Genomic DNA, 13,811 nt, shown 5'->3' on the forward strand with positions numbered 1-13,811 from the left:
CCATGGAGAGCAGTAGTGTAAGAAAGAGCCCTGTACTGGGGACCGGGACTCAAGGTGAAGCTATGGCACTTGCTGGGTGTCATCACTTCATGTCACTTCTCTGGACCTCAGATGGCCCATCTGTAAAATGGGGATGACCAGGCCTACTTCACAAGGTTTTGAAGCTCGAAGGAGATGTCTGGGGAGTCCTTGGAACGGCAAGCTCTACAACTCTAAGGGATTGCTGGGCCAGCAGCAAGGAGGAGGGCTGGCAGATTTGTGCTGCTGTGAAGGAAGGTCGGGAGGGACCGACCTGAGCCAGATCTCAGACCTTGGCTAATGGGTCAAAATATGAAAGGATTGGCTGAGCCTGGTTATCCCTGACTGAAGGGTAAGATGTGTACAGTTCAAACGCCCCCGAGGGAAACCAGAGATGATTTTTATTTGTGGGTACTCATGATTCTAGTGAGGGTAGGTTAGGTCTCTTACGGGCTGGGTAACTGCCTCTCACCGTCCTGCCCCACACTTTCCTGCGCGACCTCCCGACCCGGGGGCCTGCGCCCCTCACCGCCCCCGCTCCCGTGACCCCGCCCCTGCAGGGCCCCAGGCCCACCCACCTTCCTCGGAGGTGGGGCTCCGCGCGCAGGGCTCCGAGGCTGAGAGCCGAGCCCCCGCCTCGCCGCCGCAGCCCTGGAGTCCTCGCGCGCCTGCAGCCGGGAGCCGGCCGAACCCCCGCCCGCCGACCCCCACGTGAGTCCAGCCCGGTCGCCGCCCGGGGCGGCTGCGCCGCGGGGACTGAGCCCCACGCTGTAGGACTGGAGTGAGGGGACCGAGGAGCGCTTTTCGGCTCGTCCCATTTACTTTGAAACCGAAAGCGCCGCGGCGGCAGGAGCCCCCAGCCGGGCTGCGGGGACCCGGGCCTGGCTGCCCGTCCCACTCGAGCCCGGCGAGTCCCCGACGGCCGCCGGGAGGGCGCGGTAGGGTGGGCGGAAGGAGGCGACGGGGCTCGGCGGAGCAGATGGTCCTTGATGCGGTCGAGTGGGTGCGGCGTGGGGGGTACCTGGGTTCCGGAGCGGGTTTTCTTAGCAGAGGAGGGGTGTGGCGAGGACGGAGACTGGGGGTCCCGAGCCGGGGAGCGGCTCCAGGGCGTGAGTGTGAACTGGAGGGGCCAGGTTCAGGTCGGGGTGCGCAGGCGGGGAAGGACCTTAAGGCGTGCCCCGCGTACCCGCACTGAAAACCCCTGGTTCCCCCTCCGTGCCCTTGGGTCCCCCCTCTTTCCACGTTTGCGTGACTTTCCAGCCAAAGTATTCTAGAGTGAAACTTTAATGTTGGCATGAATGGAAACCTCCAAGAACCGTTCGATTGAGCGTGGTCATTTAGAACCACCCTCACCCCCAGCCAAGGGGAGCTCAGAGAGGTCTTGCAGGAAACCAAGACTCACAGAGGTTGAAATGAGTTACCCAGGGACACACAGAGAATTGGTGGAAACCAGACTGCCTCCCCCTCGTTACTGCTCTGCAGGGTTTTGGCAGTTCTGAGAATTTTCAGTGAATACTGGGGCCACGCTGTTGCCACTAACCCCACTGGGCGTCTCCTCCGACTCTCGGCTGGTTCTGCCCCCTCCTGCAGAGTTTCCATATTTGGCTATTTCAGATTTACTTTCATCACAACTCAGTTACCTCGCGGTGGCAGGCAGGGTTGCCCTAGGCTCGCGGTGGGGTTGGTGAAATGAGGCGTGGCTCCCGCCCGGACTGCCCCCTGCGCACCCCACCTTCCACGGCCCCGGGCCCTGACCCGAGTCCCTTGAGGACAGGTTTCTAATAACCAATGGGATTAAGTAAATATTTATTGGACACAGGTGCTGGGTGAGAACTGTGGTCGGGTCAGTGGAATGCATTCCTCCTTTCAGAGATATTTGCATTTTAAAAGGAAGACACAAAATACAAAGAAGTTGGTTGAAGTGCGTCTGGAAGTAGAGCAGTTCTGGGGGTGTGTGAGATAATTTTAGGCAGGGAAAGCCTGGGCTAGAACCTCTCAAATCCAGAGTGCAGCTGCCTGCTCTGCTTTACACACAGACAGCTGAAGACAGGGGCGTTAGCACAGTTGATGGTTTGGGTGAAAACCTTATCATCTAAACACTCCCACCTCCAACTCTAATTTGAACTCGGGAGACAGAAATTGCTGTAGAAAAGATGAATGTGAGGTGGAAGCAGAAAATGTCTAGCTTTATCAAGGTGCTTTTGTTTTGTTTTTGTTCTTGCTTTGAACTCAGTGTAATGGGTTGGTGCTCAGATGCTGGAACCTCTCTCCCTGGGTCCTGGACATAGGCGGGAGAAAGCGTCCCATCTGAGCCAAATTCTGGAAGTCCTGCCAGAGGGGCGGTGATGGAGGTCGTGACTTTCTCAGGTCCTCGGGGCAGAGGTCTGTGGCTGGGGTAAGGAGAAGGACGGGCAGTGTTTCCATCAGCCCGCAAGCATCACCTGAGTACCCACTGGCTGTGGGCGGCAGAGTAGCGGAAACAATATGGAAAGGAGATGGAGTCCCGTCCGCTGGAAGTACTAACTGTAGGGACTGAGATATTTCAGTGGAGATGACTGCAGAGTGAGGGAGCTGGATGCCTCTGAGTCAGTGCCATTAGGCTAGCTATGGGAAAGGCTCGTCAGCATTTAGACAAACAGACCTCCTGTGATTATCTCAGCTTTACTGGAGAGGACCCTGAGGAAAAACGAACAGTGCCTTGTTTATAAAGCTCTTTCCTTTTCAAAGCATTTTGTCATTTTGTTCTCCACGATACCCTTGTGATTCAAGCCAAAGCAGGATTATTCTCCACATGGCCCAGTTGGTGTGGGTGAAGCACTGAGAAGTGAAATAACCCTTTGGGCTCCACTGCTGGGCCAGGCCTGGGTCTCCAAGGACTCTGGTTCCTCTGCTCCAGGCCCTTCACCCTGGTTTCTCAGAGAGCTACCTCTGCCCAGCTCCCCCTCAAGAAGGGTTAACAAGGGGACCCAGACTCTAATAATGCATGTGTGGTCTGTTCCCGGCAACACAGAGCAAGTTCTCCTCCAGACTCTGACCTGGCCACGGCATGAACAGACACCCACTCTGTTAGTTCTACTTCGGTTAGTGAACTCAGGGCAAGACCTGTGTCTGGTCTTATTTGTATTCTGGCGTCTGGCACAGAGGAGGCCTAAACAAATGTTGGCCTTGAATTCATTTGAGCCGTGTCTCCCTTGGGCTCTGAGCTGCCAGGGCCTGATGGCTGGGGAACGTATGCTGGGTGAGGCTCTGGAGAGACAGGTTGAGCTGCCAGCAGGACTTGCTTAAACCCCCGAAGTCAGAATAGCACTGTCTGGTTGAGAGATAGCCTGTCTCACCTGATGAACTTCTCACTGCCTCCCTGAGAGCAGGGAGAGACAGGTGCTCTTCCGTCCACTTTACCTGGCTGAAAGCCGGACCTCGGAAGTGACTTGAAAGATCTCACAGCACGAAGGGACCGGCCAGGGCTCCAGCCCAAGTCTTCAGACTCCAATCTATGTGCTCTTCTCATAGTTTTTTAGCTAGAGGAAGCCAGGATTCTGGGCAGGAGGGTGAGGGAACCAGAAAGGCATGCATCAAAGGCTGCCTGACACCTTTGTCACTCATCTGGGGTCTTTAATAAGAGCTAACAGACCAGGGGAAGGGGATCAGTGGCCGACTGTGCCTCTGAACAGCACTTCCTGTCCAGGTGATGGCTTTTTCTGACGTTCCTCTGGGGCAGGAGCTATCACCCCAGCAGAGTGTAGTAGGTGGATGGGTGTGTGTGTGTGTGTGTGTGTGTGTGTGTGTGTGTGTGTGTGTGTGTGTGTGTGTGTGTGTGTGTGTGTGTGTGTGTGTCAGGGTTAGAGGGGAGCAAGCTGCAGGGCAGAAGTCATCCCCAGGGCTGCTGAGGCCATGGTCGGACCCCAGTGAGTTTGTTGCTTTGCACAGACCAAAGCTTTTTGGAGGGTCACACAGCGGTTTTTTCCCCTAGAGTCCCCGGCAGGCCCTGTCTTGTGAGGAAGTGGGCTGGAGGGCCAGGGGAAAATAAAGTGAAAATACTCAGTGATCCTCATAGAAAAATTCAGAGTCCATTTGCAGTGACAGTGATGAGCACTTTCTGCATTTTGTTACCTGGAGGCAAGCGGTGGTACAGGCTTAGACGGCGCTGTAGCAAGAGCAGTGTGCACCCAAGTGTCCGGGCAGGTTCTGTGGCCCTGGGGTTACTGATGGAGCCCAGTGAGCGCCCCTCCCCAGGGGTGGGGAGATAGGTGCTTGTGGGAGGAGGTACCCATCTCACTTCTAGCAGATCCTCATGCCTCATTTCTTGACACACACTCCATCAGCCTCCCTCCTTGCCAGTTCAGAACATCCCTGAATTTTCCCCTATAGCTTTTTTTTTCTCTCAAGGAAAAGGTGCTCTCCTGACCAACGGAAGGGCACCTTCTCCACCTACACCCCTGATGCAGCTCTCTCCTCCCTCGGAGATGGAGATGGAGACGATTCCCTTCATAACTCCCTGGCCACTGACTCCTTCCCCTCCACCACATGCTCAGTCTCTTAAACTAGAAGACCTCACGTTTCCTCTCCCTTTCACTGACCAGCTCCTAGAAAGAGCAGCCAGCACTTGCCCTTGCACTTGGTGCTCTCTTCCTCACTCGGCACCGTGCACCTGCCCTGCTGCTTACGTTGCCCTTTGCAAGGCTTCCAGGGCTTGGTAATCCTCAGTCGCCAGCCTGCTCTGCAGCTGTTGCTCAGCTCCTTGGAGGGGGCCACACCGTCCCCACTGATGTTTCCTTCCTTGACCTCGAGCTTCTCGTCCTCCTCCTGCCCTGTAAGTGCCAGAATGGGGCCAACACTGTGTCCTTGGGCTGGCTTGCCATTCCTACACTCCTCTCCCTGGAACCCTCCTCTGTACCCGTGGTTAACCAGCGCTCTTAAGGAAAGTCTGATCAAGTCTCCACCTCTCACCCAGCTCTCTTCTTGGCCAGTTTGATTTGTGATGGATACACAAGATCCTCACTGTGATGTTTCAGGGGCCCCTTAGATACTCGTCCCAAGCTGCCTCTTCCTCCACGTTCTCCCTAACCCTTGCAGAGATCATTGCTGTCCCTTAGCCACCTCTGTCCTGTCTCTCCCCAGCGGGTCCTGATCTACTGTCTATTCCCAGGGCTGCTACCTGAGTTCCCGTCCACCCCCCACTTTTTCCTGTACTACCTGAACTGTCCATTCACTCACTTTCCTTCCCTTCTGTTTTCTCTTCCACACTGTTGCAGAGGGGACTCCTTAATGCATAGTCTAATCAAGACCTACTACTTCCACTAATGGCGTAGTGGGAATAGTATGGATTTCAGAATCTGGCAAGCTTGGGTTCAAAGCTGGATTTATGGCTTGCTGGTTGTAGTTGTATGATTTGGGCAAGTCGCCCGACTTCCATGAGCTTCTGTATTCCCACCAGTAAACAGAGATAGTAAGGTTACCCACTTGGGGTTGCTGGAAGGATTAAATAAGGCAAAATATACACAGAGCCTAGTGTATGGTGGGTTCCATAAAGCTGGTTTTCTTCTTCCGCATGTTTGACAGCACAGGGAGTTGTGGGGTCTCTGGGGAGGTGGAAAATATGCGTCTAGCCTAAAGGCATTCAGATTTAAATTAAAAACAGACAAGCTCAAGAACTGCCACATACCAGGGTAAACCATCATTTAAACTAGCCTATTGCTGTCGCTTTGCAATCTCTAGGCCAGGCCAACCTCAGGGGCCAGAGTCCGTGAACTGGAATGGGGCAGGGCATGGTGGGGATAAGTTGGGCCGAGCCCTTGGCAGGCAGAGGGCAGAGAAGGGGACTGGCATCATGAGATAAAGGAGGCCCAGCCCCAGGGGGTGGGTTTCAGGGGCAGGTTTCCAGTCATTTAGAAGGACTTGTGGGCAGAGCAGTGCAGCCTTGGAAGAATCATAGTGCTGGGCAGGGAGGCAACACAGGGACCCCACAGAAGAAATAAAATGGATTTAGGAAGCAAAATACAGGCACTGGCTTGGTCACCAGGAGCAGAGCCATTACTTCAGTGGGATCCAGCTGTGAAGTCAGAGCAGAATGAGGAGTGAGGTTGACTTGGGGCAAAGCTGCCAGCCAGAGCCCTCTCTGTGCTCCCTTCCTAAGGGGGATGGCTTGGAACAGCCAGGCTATGTTCTGAGACTCCGTTAGAGGAGTCCTTGATGCTGGAGGGTGGAGGCAGGGGGTGGGGTTAAGCTGAGCCGGTCACAGGAGCCCCTCATCTGCCTTCAGGATGTTGGAATTCTGAGGAAGAGGCTGGGCAGATATCTGTGGTACAACCTAGGAAAATTTCCCATGCTTCCCTGGGTTCAAGGCAAACTAATGTACTATGAAGTGAAAGCTTGAGTGTTAAGTAGATGCAGAATAAATAAAACAAGTGATTAAGCAACTGGATGGGATCATTCCAGGAAGCCCTCCTGAGGAGTGAGGAAGGTGGACAGATGGGAGGGAGAGGAGGGAATGTTGAACCGTGGGCAAAGGCATTTCTGAGGGATAAAGGAAGGAATGAATAGTTGTTCTTAATGTATGGGAAGTAGATTATTCTAGAGCAGAGTGATGTTGAGGTGGTTTATATGAAAAAAACCTAATAATTTGGGATGTTGCTTGAACCTCTCCATAGCACTCCCATAGACTTCCTCAAAAATGCCCGGTGCCATGTATTTGCTTTGGACGGGCAGACACTAAATTCTTTCAATCTTTCCGTGATGCTAACAATTCCATATATATGACTTCAGTGGTTCGCTGACACTAGGTCTTTCTAACAAGTGTGACTTCAGTAACCCCTGTCTCTACCACCTCATAACTGTAATGCTGAATTTTCTCAGTGTCAGCTCTTTTTAGGCCATGTTGAACAGCGGCAGGGCCTTCCACACCTGACTTATCTATTCCTAACTTTCTTCACGTCGTTTCTCCTTCCTGGAATGCCTCCTGTTTTAATCTACTAATCCATGCCCCTCTCACTCTTTTCAAAGAAAACTCAAAATTTGTTTCTCGTTAGGAAGGCTGGTCTCCAAGACCATGCCCAGGTTCAGTGATTTGCTAGGAGGACTCCCAGGATTCAGCATATAGTCATAGAGCTAAGATTTATCACAGTGAACGATACAAAGCAAAATCAGCAAAGGGAAAAGGCACATGGGACAAAGTCCAGAGGAAACCAGGCACCAGCTTCCAAGTGTCCTCCCCCAGTGAATTCACGTAGGATGTGCTTAATTCGTCCACCACTGAACTGTGACGACACGTGTGAAATGCTGTCTGTCGGGGAAGCTCATTAGAGACTCAGTGCCGAGTATTTTTATTGAGGACTGGTCATGTAGGCACCCTCTGCCTAGCATACAACCAAAATCTCAGACTTCCAGAAAAAACAAAACAAAACAAAACAGATGTTCAGCCTAAATCACATTGTTTGCACAGTTCAGGCACAATGATTGACTCAGGGTGGTGAGAGCCCACCCTGAATCTACCTTTCTAGACATCAGCCAAGGCCCATCCTTGTAAGCAGACCTTTCTAGGGGTAGCAGGTGCAGGTCTGCTATGTTAACCCTTTTCTGCACAGCTTCCCTACGTAATCCCACCTCAGTGAGAGAGAGAACCACCCTAGATAAGGGACCAGAAGACCTGGGTTCCAGCCCAACATGTCCACCTACTGCTGGGTGACACTTTGGATCCCTCAAACTCTATTTTCCTCATTTGGAAAAGGAGAGTTGTAATTCTCGTTTGTAGAGTTCAAGGGTGACTGTGATGATCAAGTGAGATGGCGGAGTGGGTGTCCATTCCCCTTGATTGATCACCCACTGTGTCTAGGGCCATGCGTGAGCATGGGGAGTACGGAGGGAAGCATAGTGAAGTGGCTTTGATAGGAGATAAGCCCGAGGTTGAATCCCAACCAAGCAATTTCCAGCTACGTCACCTTGAACACGCTCTTCAATCTCCCTGAGCTTCAGGACCCGACCTGTAAAATATGAACACGAGTAATGAAACTAGTACCCATCCCTCATTGGGTTGCTGTGCAGTGAGTGGAACAACCCATAGAAAGCATCTAGCCACAGTATCTAGCACACTGTAGGCACCCAAAGTGGCAGCTATTCATTTACTCAGATATTTGAGTGGTTGCTCTGTGCCAGCACCTTGAAAAAGACACAGTCCTGGCCCAGCTTTCTATTTGCTCATGCAGACTAATACTGAACAGATAATTACATTAAAAATGAATGTAATCGGGCTTCCCTGGTGGCATAGTGGTTGTGAGTCTGCCTGCCGATGCAGGGGACACGGGTTCGTGCCCCGGTCCGGGAAGATCCCACATGCCGTGGAGCGTCTGGGCCCGTGAGCCATGGCCACTGGGCCTGCGCGTCCGCAGCCTGTGCGTCCGGAGCCTGTGCTCTTCAGCAGGAGAGGCCACAACAGTGAGAGGCCCGTGTATTGCAAAAAAAAAAAAAAAAAAGAATGTAATCATACATGCTGTGAAGGAGAAGTACAGAGTGATAATAGGGCGTGTACTGAGGAAGAAGGGGCTGATTAGCTGAATAGTGATGCTTAAGCTGGGCTTGGACGAGTTTAGTTCCGTGAGAAGTGGGGGGGAGGGGGAGAGGATGTTTGCAGCAGAGACAACAGCTTGAGCAAAGGGAGACCAGCCTTAGGGCGAAGGCTGGAAGGAAGGAAGGTTCTCTCCTGTGAGGAATGGCAAAAAGGCCAGAGAGGCTGGAGAATAAGGGGTGGGGAGGGAGATAACCTGGAGAAGTGGGTGGGACCTTGGTAGCTCAGTTAAGGGTTTGGAACTGTGAGAGTAACGGGAGGCTGTGGAAAATCTGTGTGAGTGAGAACACCTTGGCTTTTTCAGAGGCTAATCAGGCTGCTGTGTGAGGGAGGCTTTCGGAGAGTGAGTGGGTGAGGGGAGACCAGCCACGGGAGGGGACGTGAGTGGAGACCAGCCACAGGAGGAGAGGTGAGGGGAGACCAGCCACGGGAGGGGACGTGAGGCGAGACCAGCCACAGGAGGGGACGTGAGGGGAGACCAGCCACAGGAGGGGAGGGGAGGGGAGACCAGCTATAGGAGGGGAGACAAGTAATAGGAGGCTGGTGCAGAGGCCCAGGGGAGAGGAGATGTGGCTTGAATTGGGGGTTGGTTGTGAGGGAGGAGAGAGGGCACTACCAGCAATGATACCAGTTGTCTGGTGACAACAGCAAGATAAAAAGTGGCCCTTCACCAAGAGGGAGCACTGGAGAGAGGAAAAGTTGGTTCCATTTTGGGTGTGGTGGCTTTGGAGTGCCTGTGAGACATTGAAAAGGAAACGCTAGGAAGGCAGTAACATATGTGGGTCTAGACACAGTGGAGAGAGACATTGGGGGTCGTTAGTTCGTACGTGGTCTTTGATGCCAGGACAGTGTGGTTTCAGGGAAGCTAAAGGGGAAAAAATATTTTAAAGTGTGTGTTTGGGTTTGGGATGGGGGTCGGGGTCCCTAACATCAGATGTTGCTGGGAAGCCACTTAAGATGAAGATGGAAAATTGACCATTGGCTTAAGTGACCCAGGAGTCCCTGGGTCCTGGGTGAGAGCAGTCTGGGGGGCTTGGTGGGGCGTGAGCCAGGCCCGAGTGGGCTGAGCGTTGGATTGAAGAGAGGCCGGTGGAGATAGTTACTCCGCTGTGAGAGGGGGAGGATGAGTCGGGAGGTTTGGCTGTGAGAGGAAGCAGAGCTCGAACTTTAGAGAAATATGAGAGTGAGAATTTGGGGGGTTGCTTGCATCTCAGGAGAGATTTGTGATTGTGTGTGTGCTGATGGAAGGAGCCAGCTGAAAGGGGGAGGCTGACGGAAAAGCAGCCTCTTCCCGTCAGAAAACCCCTGAGGAGGCAGGAGGCTGGGACAGGTGGAGAGCTTGGCCTGATGCAGAGGCCACCTCTGTGGGGGGCCCCGGCGGGGTGGTGGGGGGCGGAGGAAGGGCAGAGCAGGGGCCCCCTGCACAGGGGGCCGGATGTGCAGTCCTGGTGGCAGGAAGTGGAGGTATCTCTGGTCTGAAAACTTTTATTTTCTGTGCAATAGGAAGTGAGGTTTCCCGGGGAGACGGGGAGTGTGGTCAAGGTCTGTGCAGAAGAGAACGGTGTGAAACAGATGTTGAAAACAAGAGAGTGAGCTGAAAGGGAAACAGGCCCAGAACTCTTACCTGATGAAGTCTCTGGAAAAGGAATCCAGCAAATGTGATTTTAGATCTCTAGAACCTTGTGAGGCACCTCGCTGAGGGCCCCATACCTGTTTTTTGAATAAAAAGTCCTTCTCAAGAATGAGGGGCTCAAGATCTCTATTTTCTTTCTAATCAGACAAATCCTTTGTGCTGCCCTGTCCCTTTGGTCTTTCCCCACATCTCTCCATGTTGATATTGTCTAGGATTTTAGTTCTATGATAATTACCGATTTAGTTCTATGATGTTCTTTTTTATTGTCCTTAGTCCTTTAGACAATTGTTGAATGATTTTCATTTTCCATATCTCTTATCACATCTTCTTAGATTGAATTATTTGAACACTTCTTCCATGATTGTTTTCTAAGTAGAAGTTTTTGTGGCAAAAGAAGAAAAAAGTCCTTCTCAGCATTTTCCCTCTTTCTCAGGTACCTGGCTGCCCGCTGGGACACCTCACCCAGGGGCTAGTTCACATTGGTGGGAGTAAGGAGCACTGTTCAGGCTTCACTCTTCCAGCCCCGGATAGCTAGACCCTCCCCCTCCTTACACTGACTACCCCCCTCCCCCCCAAGTCAGCCATCATTAGCCAGCTTTGCCTTCTCTAGCTGTGACCCGTAGAATTTCAGGACTCAGAATCGGTTGAGATGAAGTGTTGGGCCCTGGGAAGCATGCTCCGTGGGAGAGAGCCTGTCCTGCTTTCTGCAGAAACTGTAAGGCTGCTGTTCAGTCTTCCCATGAGTGCTTGCTGAGTGCCTGTCATACGCCCAGTTCTAAGTATTGCTACCTCAGGAAACAGAAGGGACATTCTTGCCCTCATGGAGCTCATATTCTGGCAGGAAGATAGTAAAGAAACAAGCATATACCAAGCTACATGGTAATAAGCGCTTTGGAGAAAAATGCAGCAGGTGATGATGGGGCTGCCGGGGATGTTGCTATTCCACGTGGGTCGGTGAAGCCCTCACTTGTGAGGTAACACCCGAGGAGGTACCAGAAGTGAGGAATAAGCTCTTCAGGTGTCAGGCAGAAGAGCATTCCAGGCAGGGCGGCAGCACGCAGAAGGCTCTTCTACTAGTCAAGAAGAAGCGAGGCTGGCGTCACTGGAGTGTGTGAACAGAGGAAAGCGCTGGGAAATGGGGGCAGAGAATGGAGGCCAGATCACGGGACTCTGAGGACACTGGCTTTTACCCTGTGTGAGATGGGGCCCTTGGAGCAGAGAGGAGTGACATATCTGACTTCTGTCTGTAAAAGGATCCCTCTGACTGCTGGGTTGTGAATAGACTGTAAAGGGACCGGGGCAGAGGAGGAGACCAGCTAGGAGACAAGGGCTTTATCCAGTGGGGAGGTGATGGTGGCTTAGACTGGGATGGTTATGCTGACGGTAGAGAGAAGTAGGTAGATATGCTTGGAGGAAGAGCCAATAGGATTTGGCGTTGTGGGATGGAGAGTGAGAGGTGCCAAGGATGACTCCAGAATTCTTGGTCCAAGCAACAGGGTGACTGGTGGTACTGGTTTACTGAGGTGGGGGAAGGCGGTATAGGAGGAGCAGGCTGAGTGGGGCTGGATGTCTTACATTTGAGATGCTCAGTGAACAAACATGGAGCTATGGACTAGGCAGTCGGGATGACTCGAGTTCAGGATTGGGGTCCAGGCTGCAGATAGGAACCAGGGCATTGTCAGCCTTAGATGACATCCAAGGCAGGAGCCGAGATGGGCTCACCAAGAGCACAAGTGTAGATAGAAGAGAGCAGAGGTCCAGCACCAGCCTAGGTGCCCGAGAGGTAGGGCAGTGAGGAGTGGCCAGCAAGGAGAAAGTGACCTGGAAGCCGGCATGGTGGTCTAGCTTGGCACGTCTCACACTGTAATGGAGAATCAAACTGCAGAATCAAACGTGAGAGCTCATTTAAAAAGCAGACTTCTAGCTACCGCTGAGAGACCCTGATTCTGAAACATTTTTTTTTTTTTTTTTTTTTTTTTTTTTTTCGGTACGGGCCTCTCACTGTTGTGTCCTCTCCTGCCACGGAGCACAGGCTCCGGACGCGCAGGCTCAGCGGCCATGGCCCACGGGCCCAGCCGCTCCGCGGCATGTGGGATCCTCCCGGACCAGGGCACGAACCCGCATCCCCTGCATCGGCAGGCGGACTCCCAACCACTGTGCCACCAGGGAAGCCCCTGAAACATATTAATTAGGCCACGCTAAACTATTGTAAAAAATAGTACCCCAAAGCAGAGGTCTGTTTATCTGGGGTATGGTATCCAAGCCAGCATTTTTATCATGCTCCAGGGCACATTCTTAGCAGAGCATCCAGGGACCCAACCACTCTGGAAACTGTTGCTTTTCTTTGTGCCTAGACATGCTCCCCACTGGACTGAAAACATCTTGGGAACAGGAACTTGGGGTCCTGTCCCACTGCACCCCTTCCCACAATAGAATGAGGTTCAGACCTCTGCATGCAGCAGGCACTGAATAAATGCTGACCAGGAGTGAAGAATGGACAAGCATGAGTATTAAGCACTTATTTTTCTGCCAGACACTGCTGGTAATTTATGTAGATTAATACTAACTGAGCCTTAGAGGCAGGTGCTATTATTGTCCTATTTTCCAGATGAAGAAAGGTGACACAGGTAAGTGAATGGCAGAAAAGAATGAACCCCAGTGGTGTGGTTCCAGAGCTGGTCTCTAACCAGCAGGTTATACTGCCTCTCATCAAGACCTCCCTTTTGGTACCAGATGGGTTGTGGTACCTTTTCTTCTGGACATGACATGGAGTAAAGAGTACTGGATTTGTAGTCAGAAAGCCTAGATTCAAGTTCCTGCTCCATCACATGTTAGCTGTGTAATGTGGGGCATAGGTCCTTCACAACTTGGGGCCTCAAGTACTTCATCAGAAATATGACCATGATATTCCTATGGGGTTAGTATGAGGACTGGGCGTGATGTTGTATGTGAAAGTACAAATTGCAAAGCACTAGTACGTATATTATTAACTTGAAAAAACCAAACTGTAGAACCCCTACAATTACCCAGAAGAGCTGCCAGAGGGGTGTAGATTGTAGGCAACCCAACAGGCCTTGCTTAACCAGACAGGTTCTCTGTACAATCCTTTATTTATTGATTTGGTTTTTCTTGAGATTTGGTTTGATAAGTTTCACTGTTTTTAAAAAAACTGTGAAACTTCTGGCTAGCTGATCCCTTAAGTCCTTCCACAGCTGACTGGCTCAGTTGTTGGGGGAAGCCACTCCTCAGATTCTGTCTGCTTCTCTTGGGTCCCCTTACTGGACTCCCCACCTGCTTTCCCTCTTCTGTCGTCCTGATCAAGCCCATCAGTCCCAATAGCCTGACATCAACCGTTGAACTGCGGGGACTCTAGGCTGCCTGCCCATGTGTGGGCTGGCCGTCTGGGGTGTGAACTGAGGGGACTCTAGGCTGCCTACCCATGTGTGGGCTGGCCGTCTGGGGTGTGCCTGGGGTAACGGACCTCGGGAAGCTTCTCCCCCCAGGGCTGGGGTGAGAGGGCCGCCTTCGTTCCCGTGTGCTTCCTCCCCAGGCCTGGGCCGGAGCTGGCCTCATCGCCGGTCAGGAGGGGATTGCCCATCTGCC

General features: G+C 52.4%; 1 protein-coding gene across 3 annotated transcripts in view; it reads left to right on the plus strand.

The window, feature by feature from the left end:
• The first annotated feature begins 599 nt into the window (after positions 1 to 599).
• The window catches only part of TRAF5 (TNF receptor associated factor 5), a 47,450-nt gene continuing 34,238 nt past the window's right edge, over positions 600 to 13,811 (plus strand). For all 3 annotated transcript variants that reach the window (XM_060090928.1, XM_060090927.1, XM_060090926.1), the window contains exon 1: positions 600 to 729. The gene's annotated coding sequence lies outside the window, so the exon portion shown is untranslated. The remainder of the gene's footprint in view (positions 730 to 13,811) is intronic.

This window comes from Mesoplodon densirostris, chromosome 2, assembly GCF_025265405.1.
Source record: "Mesoplodon densirostris isolate mMesDen1 chromosome 2, mMesDen1 primary haplotype, whole genome shotgun sequence".
Taxonomy (NCBI): domain Eukaryota; kingdom Metazoa; phylum Chordata; class Mammalia; order Artiodactyla; family Ziphiidae; genus Mesoplodon; species Mesoplodon densirostris.